Below are 14,799 nucleotides of genomic sequence, written 5' to 3'. Positions count from 1 at the left end.
TTCATTATTTTGGAAAAAAATTTATGCCACGGGATAACTTTTTCCGTGGCAAAAAGCCACTTCCCTCACGAATTAGGCTACACCCGTGGCAAAAAATCATTTTAGCCACGGCCTATGTCACCCCTGTGGAGAAATTTTATTTAGCCACGAATTGTTCCGTGGCAAATATTTTTTTAGCCACGAACAAACAAACACCCGTGGCGAGTAGCTTTTCCGACTTAAATCTGAATGAAATTTAATCAAATATAATAATATAAAAAACATTTGAATATAAAAATTTAGAAACACTTTAATTAATTTAATTAATATTTTTTATTGTTTTATTTACTTTAATAAGAAATTTTAAAATTTTATAAACTTATATGCAAGCAAAGAAAAGTTTATCGTCTAATTTTTTGATTTTTTACAGATCACATTTATGTTTTGTAGGTTTTCAAAATATTGATAATTTAAAAAAAATTGTTTTAATATATACTCTGTTTATTAAAGTCGTGAATTTCTTTAACTTTTTTAAATTAAACTTTATAATCTTGAATAACAATCTTAAATGATCGTATCTCATTTAAAGATATAGCATATCAAATTGAATAAAAAAGTTATTTACCATCTATCTTTGAAAATCCAAAATTAATATATTGTTAAACTATTTCATTCAAAATTTTATTTCCAACTTTATTTGTAGGATATTTATAGAAAAATTTGAATTTGATATAAAATTTACGGAAATTTCCCATGGTACTCTCGAACTTTGCCAGATTACGCATGGTACCCTTTATTTTAAGTTTCTACATGTGTTGCCCTTGTGTTTACCTTTTTCATTCCCAGAATACTCTTTGGGGAAATTTCGTCATAACGTCGTTACTCCTATAAGTAATTTGATGAGTAATTGTGTATGTTATGTTGTTATTGTTATATTATTTAGGTACTAAATGTTAGTTTATTAGACAAAATAAGGATTTAGGTATTATTAGATGATGAATTGATAGTGTATTAGATAACAAAAAAAGGCGTCACAAGGCATATGAGTAGCGGCGTTATGACGGAAGTTTGTCAATGTAATACTACGGTTTTTCTTAAGTTGTATAATCGACCGAGTAGAGCCTAGTCGGCCGAGTAGTGCTAGTTGTGGAGTCTGTTTTGGTTCTGTCGAGGAACACTCAGCCGAGTATGGAGAATACTCGACCGAGTAGAGGATATTCGGCCGAGTATAGCTTTACTCGACCGAGTATCCAGCCTGGCGAGTGTTATTTTACCGGTTTGATTAGGGAATGTTTAGGGTTATTTTATATGCAACGTCAGTTTCTAAAACATCATTTTCAACCCTAATCATCTTACGATCACTCTAATCACTCCCTAATCATCCCCTAATCTCGTTTTGTGTACAATCGTCGTGGTCCTTGCGTATGATCTCTTATTCCTCCGTCGGTAAGTCTTTATCCCCATGTTTGTTGATGATAATTCTAGGGTTTGTCTTTGATTATGAATTTGGGGGAAATGGGGTTTTGCATATAGTATTTGCGTTATGTGATTGTTGATTATCATTGATGTAGGTGACGATGTGGTAATTGTTATGCATATTGCATGATTGATAGCAGCATAGTGGATTGCGAAAAGGTAGGATTTCCCTACTCGGTTTCTGTTAATTGATTTAAGACTGTGCTTATGTTGTAATTGTTGTGATCCGTTGATCATCTGAGTATGGCTGTTGTGTTGTGACGGTTGTGGTGTTGGGACAGCTGTGATGCTGTGTGTGTTGTGATTGTGGTGGAGTCACTTGCGGGAGTGGCTTCACACCCTAGTTCGCCCTCCGTGGAACCCGTCACGGGAGGGGATGTGCACATTAAGGGACAGGGATTTTCAGTCGCTCGTTGATGAGCTGGACTTGGTGGGATGGGCTACGGTCACCCACTGGCGGTGTGGATTACCTGTTGCGATGGGTAATCTGGCAGGGCTACACACTTCGGTGTGCAGTCGGTTACTATGTGAGATCGGGAGACCGGAGAGTGTGGATGTAATACCCCATATTTTGATAATAAATTATGAAAGTAATTTATGTAAATTAATAATTGATTAAACACATTTCTGATAATAATTACAATAAGACGAGTAATTAAATAATAAATTAGGCATCTAAGTGGGGAATTGGGTTTAGCTAATATTTTGCATTGGGCCGTATGCCGTTGATAGTTGGACCGAAATTTATTAAATTCGCATGAGTGTAATCGGGATTTATATCGGGAATTAATAATAATATAATATGGAAATACTAATATGTAAAGGTAATAATAATTATATAAATAATAATAATAAACTTATGACAATAATAAAGTAGTAAATATTGTATGAGGAAATTCTACTTATGGTAAGACTAATACATGTAATAATAATATAATGGCAATTATAATAATAATTACTATACTAGTTAGAATAAGGTAAATTATAATAGTTTCCTAATTGGTTTAATATAATCTCTAAATATAGACTATAAATACCATAATAAATCTGAAAGTAATTCATAAAAGTAGAACGGAAGAGATCTAAAAGAAAGAAGAATAAAATTAAGGAAGAGAAAAGGAAAGGAATTAATTCATTATCGCCTCAAGGTAATATTTCAGACCGTCTTATGTATATACTTTGTGATATTATAACTTATTATCTAGACCACCATAGATCAGACCGTAGGTACCGTTGTGACCGTGGACCACCAGAGACTTTATTTGACCCCCGTAGACCGCCGTTGACAGTCAGGAGAGGGTTGTTTTAGGCGGGTTTTTATGGGTGGTTGTATGACGTGTTTTATATGGTTTTGAACCCGTTCTTAAGCGTGACTGACCTGGGTTGTTTAAGGGAAATACCTAGGGTGTAGTCAACCACTTTGGATGGTATGTGTCATTTTATGGTGGTGGTTTACGCGGTGGTGGCCGGAATTTCGTAGGTGTTGAATGGTTGCCAATCCCGCGTATAGTCTGTTTTACCCTCTTGTGTGTGTCGAATGGACTCGGGTTTGGGTTGGTTAGTGTCGTGGTCATGGGTCGTCGGTTTTGGGTTGTTTTGGGTGGTTTTAGTTGGTGGTTGGTGCAGCGGTTGCCGGAGTTGCGCCAAAACAGGGGAGATGCAGGGGTTGAGTGCAAGTGTTCGTGACCATCTTAAGACGAGCTTTGTGACTTCGTTAGTTGACCATTGGGGACGTGGGGACCACCCTTGGAGTCACCGTGGGACAGTCGTGTCAACGGTGATGTCCAAAGGTGGTAATGGTGGATGTGGTGGAAGTGGCGAGAGGTTCTTTACACGGTGTTGTGGATGTCGGGCTTTCGGCAATTAGTCATCTTCGTGATTGTTGTTGTTAGGGCGTGATTGTTGAGGGTTGTGGGGACAGTGTGGCTGGTGGTTTGAGGTTACTGGGGTGCATCATGGTGCAGGGTGGTGACGGTTGGGTGAGTGGTGTCGCTAGGTGGCAGATTGTGACGGGAATAGTGGGTGTAAAGGGAGGTGTTGGTGATGGGTAACACGGGTTAAATGGGGGAATTCGTGGGTTGCATGGGTAGTGGGGTTTTGACTTATTTGATGTTGTGACGATTTTCTTGGGTGAATCGGGTTGTTTTTGGAATCGGGTTTTTACGTAATAATAATTTACACGGGAATTAATTAATATAATTAAAATATAATTGAATAATTAATATAATATTTGGAATAACAAATAAATAATTGAATTATAATTATTTATGATTAGGTGACGGTATTGTTGAGAAGCTTTATTTGGATATCTATTTATTGGATCACGTAATTGAAGTGCTTGCTTTCGAGGTAGGAAACTACTCAATCTTGTCTTATTTCTGTTATTGCTAAAGATGGATGTAATGTATGAGGTGGTGGATTGGTGAAGGATGTATTTTAACTGTTTACAACGATATTATTATCTTGGTGGATTTTCTGTCTTATGCCATTATTCTATATCATGTTGGTTTGGTTATATTACTGAGACTGTCATTATTATCGATTGTTGTTGGAATTGGGAGATGAGTTTTGTGTATATCCAGACTGTGTGTCTGAGGCGGGACTGTGTGTCCAGTATATCCAGACTGTGTGTCTGAGGCGGGACTGTGTGTCCTGGAGTATGACTGTGTGTCTAGAAGTGGAGTATGACTGTGTGTCTAGAAGTGGCTGTGTGCGGTGGTGTGGAGTGAACGGGATTGTGGTGATAGAGTTTATTTGTGTACCAGTGATGTTGCAGGTTGTTTTATTCTCGTTCATTGTTTAGTTTTCTACTCAACCTCGTGGTTGACTGTGTATTCGTGAACACCTGCGGTAAACCGTTTTATGGGGAGAAGATTTGACAGGTACTAAAGATTAGCTGACTTGGGAGCTTATGGGAATGCGTGAGGACTTGGACAACCTACCTAGAAGTCTAGACCACATAGAATGTTTTATCACTTTATTTATTTCCGCTGCGAGTTGTAATTATTTTATATTAGGTTTTAGTCGATTAATTTGTAATAAACATGTAATCGTTAAAGTTTTAATTTAAAGTACTTTGGTGAGTTGGACTTTGTTATTCACTACCTCGGGAAACCGAGATGGTAACAGTCCTATTTATTTGGGAATGTTTAGCTAAAGGCTCCTTAATAAATGGGGGTGTTACAAAGTGGTATCAGAGCAAAACGATCCTCAGGCCTAACTAATGAATAATAATGAACTTAGGATGTGTCTAATAAAATGAACCCGGGTAGAAACTGTTTAGGAGCCCCTTATTAGGTTAGGGAGACGTCCTTGATCTGGCCCTTACAGTTTTTAACCGGTTACCTTGAGAGATATTATATTGTGGGGTAATTTAAATGAATATAGATTATTTCTCTTAGGAGTTTTGTTGCCTTGTTTGCATATTACTTTCAAGATTTCGTTTACGGGACGTAACCTTGCTTTTACGATGAAGGGATGTGATATGATTTCTTTTAGGCATTGTTATATGCATTTTGATATGGGGAAAGTATGTTGGCATATATGTGGGAAGTGTGAGTATGATTAATGTGTGAAGTATTAAGGGAATTGCGTGGAATTATGAAGAATGTCATTTTGGTTGATTTCTCGAAATTTTACCCCTGATTGTTTTGGCTGCCATTTACTGCCTGTTTAAAATCCTTATAGGAAAATTTTATGAGTAATAGCCTTGTGAGTTAGCTTTCATATGTCATTGGTCTTATGCTTAAATAATATACGGTTTGGGAGAAATAAATATTTTAGTGGACAGTGGTCAGAATATTCCTGCACAGTGATGTTTTCGTGCCATATTGTTGTAAATTTGTCATTTAAAAACTACGTGTCGATTTGGTGTAATTCCAACTCCATTGTTTAAAAGATTCGTATATGTTTCTAAATTGATAAGCCAAGTTATAGGAGAATATATTGACAATTTATAGTGATTTTTACAAGTTGACCTAAGATTTTGACAAGTTGCTGTGAAATTTCTGTTTCGACCAAGTAGTTTGTAAAATGCATTATAAATGGACCTTATTAGTTTTTGACTTGATTCTTTTTCTCATGGTTTATTAACTCTTTGTATTCTCTAAAACGTATAAGTTATTAATAAGTAATTATGTTATTAATTATTTATGATTTTAAGAAGTTGTAACATGTTTTCTTATCTTTGAAAATGTGAGTTATGCTAAAATTTCTAAAGAGTTGTTTCTTATCTATCTCACCTTGGCATTGGATATTATAAATTTTGTGAAGTGAATGACATGTCTAGTGATATGCGGAATGTGTTGCCCTAAATCTATATACAGTATATAATTACATTAATTGCATCCATGTTTAAGTTAGACTTCGTTAGTGAGAAATAAACGCACAAGTAATAAAAAAAAGGAGTTATTAATTCACAGATTGTTGTTATTTATTTACCCATTAATCGATTATATGATAATAATGGTAGTTGTTTTACACATATTATTGTTGTCTATTCACATGTTTTTGTTACAAGGTGTATTTCATGTTCTTGTGGTGTTATAAGCAGTTTAATTATTTCCGTTGTTTGGTATCTCAAACTTCGAGGACGAAGTTAAATTTTAGGGGGATAGAATGTGATACTTCAAATATTTTGAATTTTTATTGTGGCACTTTTGATAAGTATGATATGGTTTCATAATAATTAAGTAAATTGATTACGTTGCAATGATCATAAGTTCGAATGAGGTTCAGTTGTGTGGTTGTTTATAAATGTTGTTGTGGTAGTTGTGAGCGAACTTCGGGACGAAGTTCATTTTAAGGTGGAAAGACTGTAATACCCCATATTTTGATAATAAATTATGAAAGTAATTTATGTACATTAATAATTGATTAAACACATTTCTGATAATAATTACAATAAGACGAGTAATTAAATAATAAATTAGGCATCTAAGTGGGGAATTGGGTTTAGCTAATATTTTGCATTGGGCCGTATGCCGTTGATAGTTGGACCGAAATTTGTTAAATTCGCATGAGTGTAATCGGGATTTATATCGGGAATTAATAATAATATAATATGGAAATAATAATATGTAAAGGTAATAATAATTATATTAATAATAATAATAAACTTATGACAATAATAAAGTAGTAAATATTGTATGAGGAAATTCTACTTATGGTAAGACTAATACATGTAATAATAATAATAATATAAGGGCAATTATAATAATAATTACTATACTAGTTAGAATAAGGTAAATTATAATAGTTTCCTAATTGGTTTCATATAATCTCTAAATATAGACTATAAATACCACTATAAATACCATAATAAATCTGAAAGTAATTCATAAAAGTAGAACGGAAGAGATCTAAAAGAAAGAAGAATAAAATTAAGGAAGAGAAAAGCAAAGGAATTAATTCATTATCGCCTCAAGGTAATATTTCAGACCGTCTTATGTATATACTTTGTGATATTATAACTTATTATCTAGACTACCATAGATCAGACCGTAGGTACCGTTGTGACCGTGGACCACCAGAGACTTTATTTGACCCCCGTAGACCGTCGTTGACAGTCAGGAGAGGGTTGTTTTAGGCGAGTTTTTATGGGTGGTTGTATGACGTGTTTTATATGGTTTTGAACCCGTTCTTAAGCGTGACTGACCTGGGTTGTTTAAGGGAAATACCTAGGGTGTAGTTAACCACTTTGGATGGTATGTGTCGTTTTATGGTGGTGGTTTACGCGGTGGTGGCCGGAATTTCGTGGGTGTTAAATGGTTGTCAATCCCGCGTATAATGTGTTTTACCCTCTTGTGTGTGTCAAATGGACTCAGGTTTGGGTTGGTTAGTGTCGTGTTGATGGATCGTCGGTTTTGGGTTGTTTTGGGTGGTTTTAGTTGGTGGTTAGTGCAGCGGTTGCCGGAGTTGCGCCAAAACAGGGGAGATGCAGGGGTTGAGTGCGAGTGTTCGTGACCGTCTTAAGACGAGCTTTGTGACTTCGTTAGTTGACCATTGGGGACGTGGGGACCACCCTTGGAGTCACCGTGGGACAGTCGTGTCAACGGTGGTGTCCAAAGGTGGTAATGGTGGCTGTGGTGGAAGTGGCGAGAGGTTCTTTACACGGTGTTGTCGATGTCGGGCTTTCGGCAATTAGTCATCTTCGTGATTGTTGTTGTTAGGGCGTGATTGTTGAGGGTTGTGGGGACAGTGTGGCTGGTGGTTGGAGGTTACTGGGGTGCATCATGGTGCAGGGTGGTGACGGTTGGGTGAGTGGTGTCGCTAGGTGGCAGGTTGTGACGGGAATAGTGGGTGTAAAGGGAGGTGTTGGTGATGGGTAACACGGGTTAAATGGGGGAATTCGTGGGTTGCATGGGTAGTGGGGTTTTGACTTATTTGATGTTGTGACGATTTTCTTGGGTGAATCGGGTTGTTTTTGGAATCGGGTTTTTACGTAATAATAATTTACACGGGAATTAATTAATATAATTAAAATATAATTGAATAATTAATATAATATTTGGAATAACAAATAAATAATTGAATTATAATTATTTATGATTAGGTGACGGTATTGTTGAGAAGCTTTATTTGGATATCTATTTATTGGATCGCGTAATTGGAGTGCTTGCTTTCAAGGTAGGAAAATACTCAATCTTGTCTTATTTCTGTTATTGCTAAAGATGGATGTAATGTATGAGGTGGTGGATTGGTGAAGGATGTATTTTAACTGTTTACAACGATATTATTATCTTGCTGGATTTTCTGTCTTATGCAATTATTCTATATCATGTTGGTTTGGTTATATTACTGAGACTGTCATTATTATCGATTGTTGTTGGAATTGGGAGATGAGTTTTGTGTATATCCGATCGTGTGTGTCCGAGGACGGGGACTGTGTGTCAGTACATCCGGATTTGTGTGTCCGAGGCGGGGATGTGTGTCCATTGGACTGTGTGTCCTGGAGTATGATTGTGTGTCTAGAAGTGGAGTATGACTATGTGTCTAGAAGTGGCTGTGTGCGGTGGTGTGGAGTGAACGGGATTGTGGTGGTAGAGTTTATTTGTGTACCAGTGATGTTGCAGGTTGTTTTATTCTCGTTCATTGTTTAGTTTCCTACTCAACCTCGTGGTTGACTGTGTATTCGTGAAAACCTGCGGTGAACCGTTTTATGGAGAGCAGATTTGACAGGTACTAAAGATTAGCTGACTTGGGAGCTTATGGGAATGCGTGAGGACTTGGACAACCTACCTAGAAGTCTAGACCACATAGAATGTTTTATCACTTTATTTATTTGCGCTGCGAGTTGTAATTATTTTATATTAGGTTTTAGTCGATTAATTTGTAATAAACATGTAATCGTTAAAGTTTTAATTTAAAGTACTTTGGTGAGTTGGACTTTGTTATTCACTACCTCGGGAAACCGAGATGGTAACAGTCCTATTTATTTGGGAATGTCTAGCTAAACCTTAATAAATGGGGGTGTTACAGTGGATGATCAGCCGGTTGCATCGTTTGTTTGTCTTACATTGATTGAACAGTACTGACCCCGTTGTTGTTGTTTTATAAAACCTGCGGTGATCTATTCGGGGATGGTGAGCAGATTGTGACAGGTAATGCAGATGTTTAGCTATGGGACAGTTATGGGGGTCATCACTCGAGTCTAGCTTCCGCCGTCAAGAGACTTAGCTTGCATTATTTGTAATTAATAGATATTTCATCGTTATGCTTTGGTTTGGTTTTGGAGATATGTAATCGCTAATTCTTTATACTTTAATAAAGGTTGTTTGGAATTGGTAACTTTGATATACTAACCTCGGGAAACCGAGATGGTAACAGCTTTTCATGCTAGGGTAGTCCCTGGTAAGAAACCTTGGTATGAGGGGGTGTTACAGTCAAAGGCTATTTTGAGACTGAAAAACGTAAATACAGGGGTAGCATATATAAAAACTTTACAAAAAGGGTACCATATGTAATCTGTCAAAATTCGAGGGTACCGTGAAAAATTTACGTAAAATTTAACTTGCTGAGAAAAAAAATTGGGAAATTTTTTTTCATTGAAAATGAGCGTATCACACGGAAAAATATATAAATTATAATAATTTAAAGTCACATGTGCAAATAATGTGAAACTTTTAAGAAAAGAAATGATAAATAATAACAAAGAGAAATCAGTTTAGGAAAATAAGCGATTCTTTTGTACAATAATCTTTTTTGTGGTTTTGGGGTAAAAAAGTGACTATTTTTTTGTTAATAGTGATCACTTTGGGGAAAAAAGACCTTTAATTATAAAAAGCGGTCATTATTTTACAAAAAAATGGTCTCATTTTTCATATCGCAGGTACAACGATTATACAATAGAATTTGCGAAGAAAAATATACGAAAAAATGAGTACATGAAAAATGAAAATAAGTATGTCGATAAACAAAATAAATAATAAAATGTTAGGAAAACACAATTAATTTTACTTTTTGGAGAAAATGGTTTACTGACTTGGGCAAAAAAAATGATGTCAAAATCATTAATCAGGAGGTTAATGTCGAAATTTTAATTGTTTCGGCCAAAATAATGTTTTTCCCGCAAAAATTGTTAAACATGTAACATTTATGTAATTAAATACTCCCTCCGTACCAGACCAAAGGTAACACTTACTATAAACAGACGTACCACACCAAAGGTAACATTCCTTATTTGGCCCACAATATTACCAAATTATTCTTATACCCATTTGATATTTACACAAAATGCCATTACATACCCCACCTACTAACCCACAATTAAACCAACAATTACATACCCCACCTATTTTTTCCCTCTTTACCCTTACTTTTTCCACATTTTCTTAAATACTCCACTTTTCCCTGCGTTACCTTTGGTGTGGTACGGAGGGAGTAGTACTAAAGGTAAGATTTGAATGAAAAAAATAAACTTAAAAGGATTCAAAGTGCTAATTATATCAACAAAGGTAACATTTAATTTCGGTGGCACATCAAAATAACTCTACGGTTAAACGTGCTCAGATGAGAGTAGTGTTGGGATGGGTGACCTCCTGGGAAGCCTCTCTGATGCTCACAAATGCATGACTCGTGAAACGAAATAACGTTCAAATGAATCAAGTTAACTAGCGAAATAATTACCTAGATTGTCACGGTTCCGAATATGATAAAATACCCATTGTGAAAAATAAATAAATTATTTTACGTTTTATTTATTTAATTTTTATATATATTGTTTGCCACAAGAATTATTTTTTCTCCACGGGAAATTTCTTTGGCCACGGGAGTTATTAGCCACGAGAGAATCCGTGGCCAAAAATTCAATAATAGCCACGTTCTTGTTTTTCCCGTGGCTATCCCTTTGCCACGGCCACTTGCGCCACGGAAGGTATTCCCGTGGCAAAATGATTTAGCCACGGAAATTTAGTACTTGCGCCACGAATTTAGACGTGGCCCAAGTGCTCATTTGTAGTAGTGTGGGTACCAGCCTCGTTTTGCATGACCGACCAATTTGACCAACTCCACATCAATCAACTTAATCAACTTTGTTTAATTTCCTCTTAGAGGGCACTTTCGTCGTACATTCGAGTCGAGCATCACTAAACGTTAACTTAGTCAATCTCGTTTCGTCAAACATGTAAGTCTGAGGGTGTAAATCCCATGTTTTATTATTATACTTTATTTTTGTAATCATTATTGTAAGGTTTACGTCAAAAATATATTCAAAACGGATTTATAAAACCTTTATTCAAACCCTTTTTACTGATTAACGGGAGACAGATGTCGAGAAGGAACGCAGCAACTGTTGCACCTCTTCGAAGGGATGCAGCACCTGCTGCGCCTCTTCCTGAGGCTGCCACAGTTCCTGCTTTCCTTCTTCTTCCTTCGTCTTTTGTTAAATTCTTCTATTTATTTTTGTTTCGTCTTTGCTCGTTCTTATTTCATTGACATGATAATTTTAGCACATAATTCCTAATAATTTATCATCTTTTAATTCCCGACTTAATTCCCTAATAATTAATATTTGCGGGTTTTCATCATTAAATCAAATCCAGGTTTTAGAGATTCGATTCATCAATATCACGTCTCTGGAATTCGACCTTTAGTATATTTTCATCTGTTATCGTCATCGTCATCATTAGCTCGTCGTTAATAACCTATTTAGTTTGTTTATTTGTAATTAACCTTGTAATTAGCATTTAATTTGTTATAATTAATTTGAGACCGTCTTTTATTGTTTTTATGATTAATTTGCATGTAAATAATTTATTAAACCACTTCTATCCAAGTCAAATATTATTAATTGAGCATTAAATTACCAATGAATATTAACGATATGCAATTCCGGCTTCACAGCCAGAATTCACCTCAGGAACAGACGGAGTGAGCACTGCGCCTCTTCCAAAGGACGCAGCTCTGATGCGCCTGTTCCGGGTTGAGTTCTGCCTCTGAACTTCCGTTGTTGCTTTGACCTAGTTATTAGTTTATGCATTAATTAACTATTACCCGTATTATTATCTAATAATCTGTTCGTTTATTTATTTTTTCTTTTCTCAAATCATCCGTTTTAAGTGTATTTTCGACGTAAATCTATTAACCCGATGTAATTATTGTAATTTTCTTTACTGTATTTTTTCTATTCTTTATTATTTATTGTTTGTATGCTCTCACATGCAATTAACCTAAATTTCTACCTCGACATTAATGCATGTTAAATTACATGTTAACCGACTTAGTTAATTCTCACATGCTAGGATTAATCTAATGGATGTTGCATTGCATGCATATAACCTTCAACATATCGAGTATAGATAACTTCCCTAATCATTAGTAGAGGCCGCTATCGAGGCGGGCGGGATTAGGTATTCGATCAAAAGAGCTTCCTAATACGTACCCTCACCCCTTACTCCAGATCTCTGTCAACATCCGTGTTCATTGGCATCCACGAGAGTCATTCTAGACATAGAATGCTAAGGGTAATGAGTTCTTGGTGTTCATGTAATTACTTGGTGTCTTGACATGACGCGAAGTATTCGAACGGTTTCCAATTTTCCACAATAAATTGGTGGCGACTCCACAAATGCAAAAGCTTGTTTTCCCGAGCGAACCCCATAGGCCCGCGTCCACAGTTTGGCCACTCCGCTGGGGATTAATACACTTACGTGTAGCCAAGGGTGAAACTTGAACAAGGTTAGGGAATAGTTTGTACGAGATAGTTGTCGGTTTTCATAACTCGGTCTTCCTAGATCATTTATTCGGCCTTCCTAGGTCCAACCCAACCCATTCGACCAATCGTCCCGTCTAGACGGTCCAAATTCTTATTTGGGCCTAAGGATGGATAGCGATTGACGCCAACCATACCGTGGTATTTACTCCTGTTTGTATCAAGGACTTTCACTACTCGAGGAAATGGACTAGGAATCGGCCTTACTTCTGTTTGGTACGAGCCTCTCCACAAACCCCGGGTTTGATTGTTCGGTATGGCAACCCACCCTTTAAACCAAAACCCTTTTAAATGCACTCGGCATCCCGTTACAATGCCTGTATAAATGCTTGTGTTATATGTGATCGCCACTTTCTAAACAAAACCATGACGAATTTTGTAGAATCAAAACCTCTTTTAAAAATGTAAAATTTTCAAAAAAGCCAAATTTAGCGCAAAACCAGTCGAAACTCTGTCCGATTGTCAAGTCAAAATTCGGGCCTCAAAACCCATTTCAAAACCTCACTTCGAGTCCACTCATACAACTACACTATAGTTAAATAGGACCAATATTTCAAAGCTTTGTCATTTTCAAACCTCACTGGACACAAGTGGCACACTCCCACCTCACAAGTTGAGTCTTTTCTTTGAGTAAGTGTGCTAGGATGGTCGATCGTGTTTTGATTCGTCATTGATCTCTTGTCCAGTTTCCAAGATGCCTGACACTAGCACCACAAGCAACAGTCAACCCCAGAATGGTAATGATCAAATCCTAGCCGCGCTCGCTCGTCTCCAAACTAGCCAAGACCAAGTGTATGATCGCCTCAACACAATCGAGGGCCAAATTGTTGCTGTAGAGACTAGGCTACCTCCTGCGGAAAATGAGGTGCCTCGTGAATTTGTGAATGATTTCGTGAATGATAATCCTCCACCTTTTGTGGGAGCACAAGAAGTCAACCCTCCCGTAGGTCTTACTGAAGCTGAAAAACGACTCCAATATTTGGAGGAACAACTGATGTATCTCAAAGGGGATGATATCTATAGGGAAAACAATCACAAGTATGAGGCCTTGAGTTCCAAATTGCCAACCAACTTCAACATGACGGATATCCCGAAATTCAAGGGGCATGAAAACCCTTTGAACCATATCCGTGCTTTCAAGGATTAAATGTCTATCAAAGGCATCAAACCCGAGATGTTCTTAAGGATCTTTCCTTCATCTCTTGATACCATCCCGAAGCAATGGTTCTATTCCCTAGAACACAAGAAGATCGCCACTTGGGATGACGCCGCAATTGAGTTCGCTAAACAATATGCGGATAATGCTGAGATCCAAGTCAATATGCACACTTTATAGGTTCTTACCCAAAATGAGAAAGAAGGTTTCACCGACTTCCTAAGTAGGTGGAGGAAGACTAGTACCCAACTTGTCGAGCGTCCAGATGAAGCTACCCTCGTGGAAAAATTCGTGGACAATTTGAAACCCATTTATGCAAATCATTTGAGGTACCAAAATATTAAAACCTTCAATGACTTAATTGTGTTAGGGACAAGGATCGAAGATGACATCCGTAAAGGACTCTTGTACAAAACGGTAGGTCGTGGATATCAAGGCTCAACAAGTCGTTCTTACGGCTCTACTAGCAAGACTGATGAGGTTAACCTTCTCGAACCATCAAAGAAGAATAACCCACAAAGAAAGTTCACAAATATTGGAGATACATAGTCCAATGCTCTGAAGAGATTGATGAAACAGGGTAAGCTCCAACACATAGGGCCTACACCTGAACCAGAAAAGAAATCCAAGTCCTGGGATGAGAATTCATACTGCGAATATCATAGAGGTAAGGGACATGATACAGAAAAATGTTACAAGCTAAAACATGTACTTCAGGACATGATTGAAGACGGTCGCCTACCAATACCACCTGGAGGTAAGCCTAACAATACTCAAAATCCTCTTGGAATTCTGATGATTACAAGTGAAGAATGTACCTTAGATTTTTCACACCTCATTTCTCCAGTCGAAGAAGAGATCCATGCAATAGAAGATGAAGGGAACTACTCCACCATTTTCCCTACTATCACCGACTTTATCGCATGGGCAAAGAGTGTGAATAGACAAGTCTCAGAACTAGAAAGTGTAGTGGCACCCC

The sequence above is a fragment of the Silene latifolia genome, chromosome 6 (genome assembly GCF_048544455.1).
Source record: "Silene latifolia isolate original U9 population chromosome 6, ASM4854445v1, whole genome shotgun sequence".
Taxonomy (NCBI): domain Eukaryota; kingdom Viridiplantae; phylum Streptophyta; class Magnoliopsida; order Caryophyllales; family Caryophyllaceae; genus Silene; species Silene latifolia.
This window is presented reverse-complemented; position numbering follows the sequence as displayed.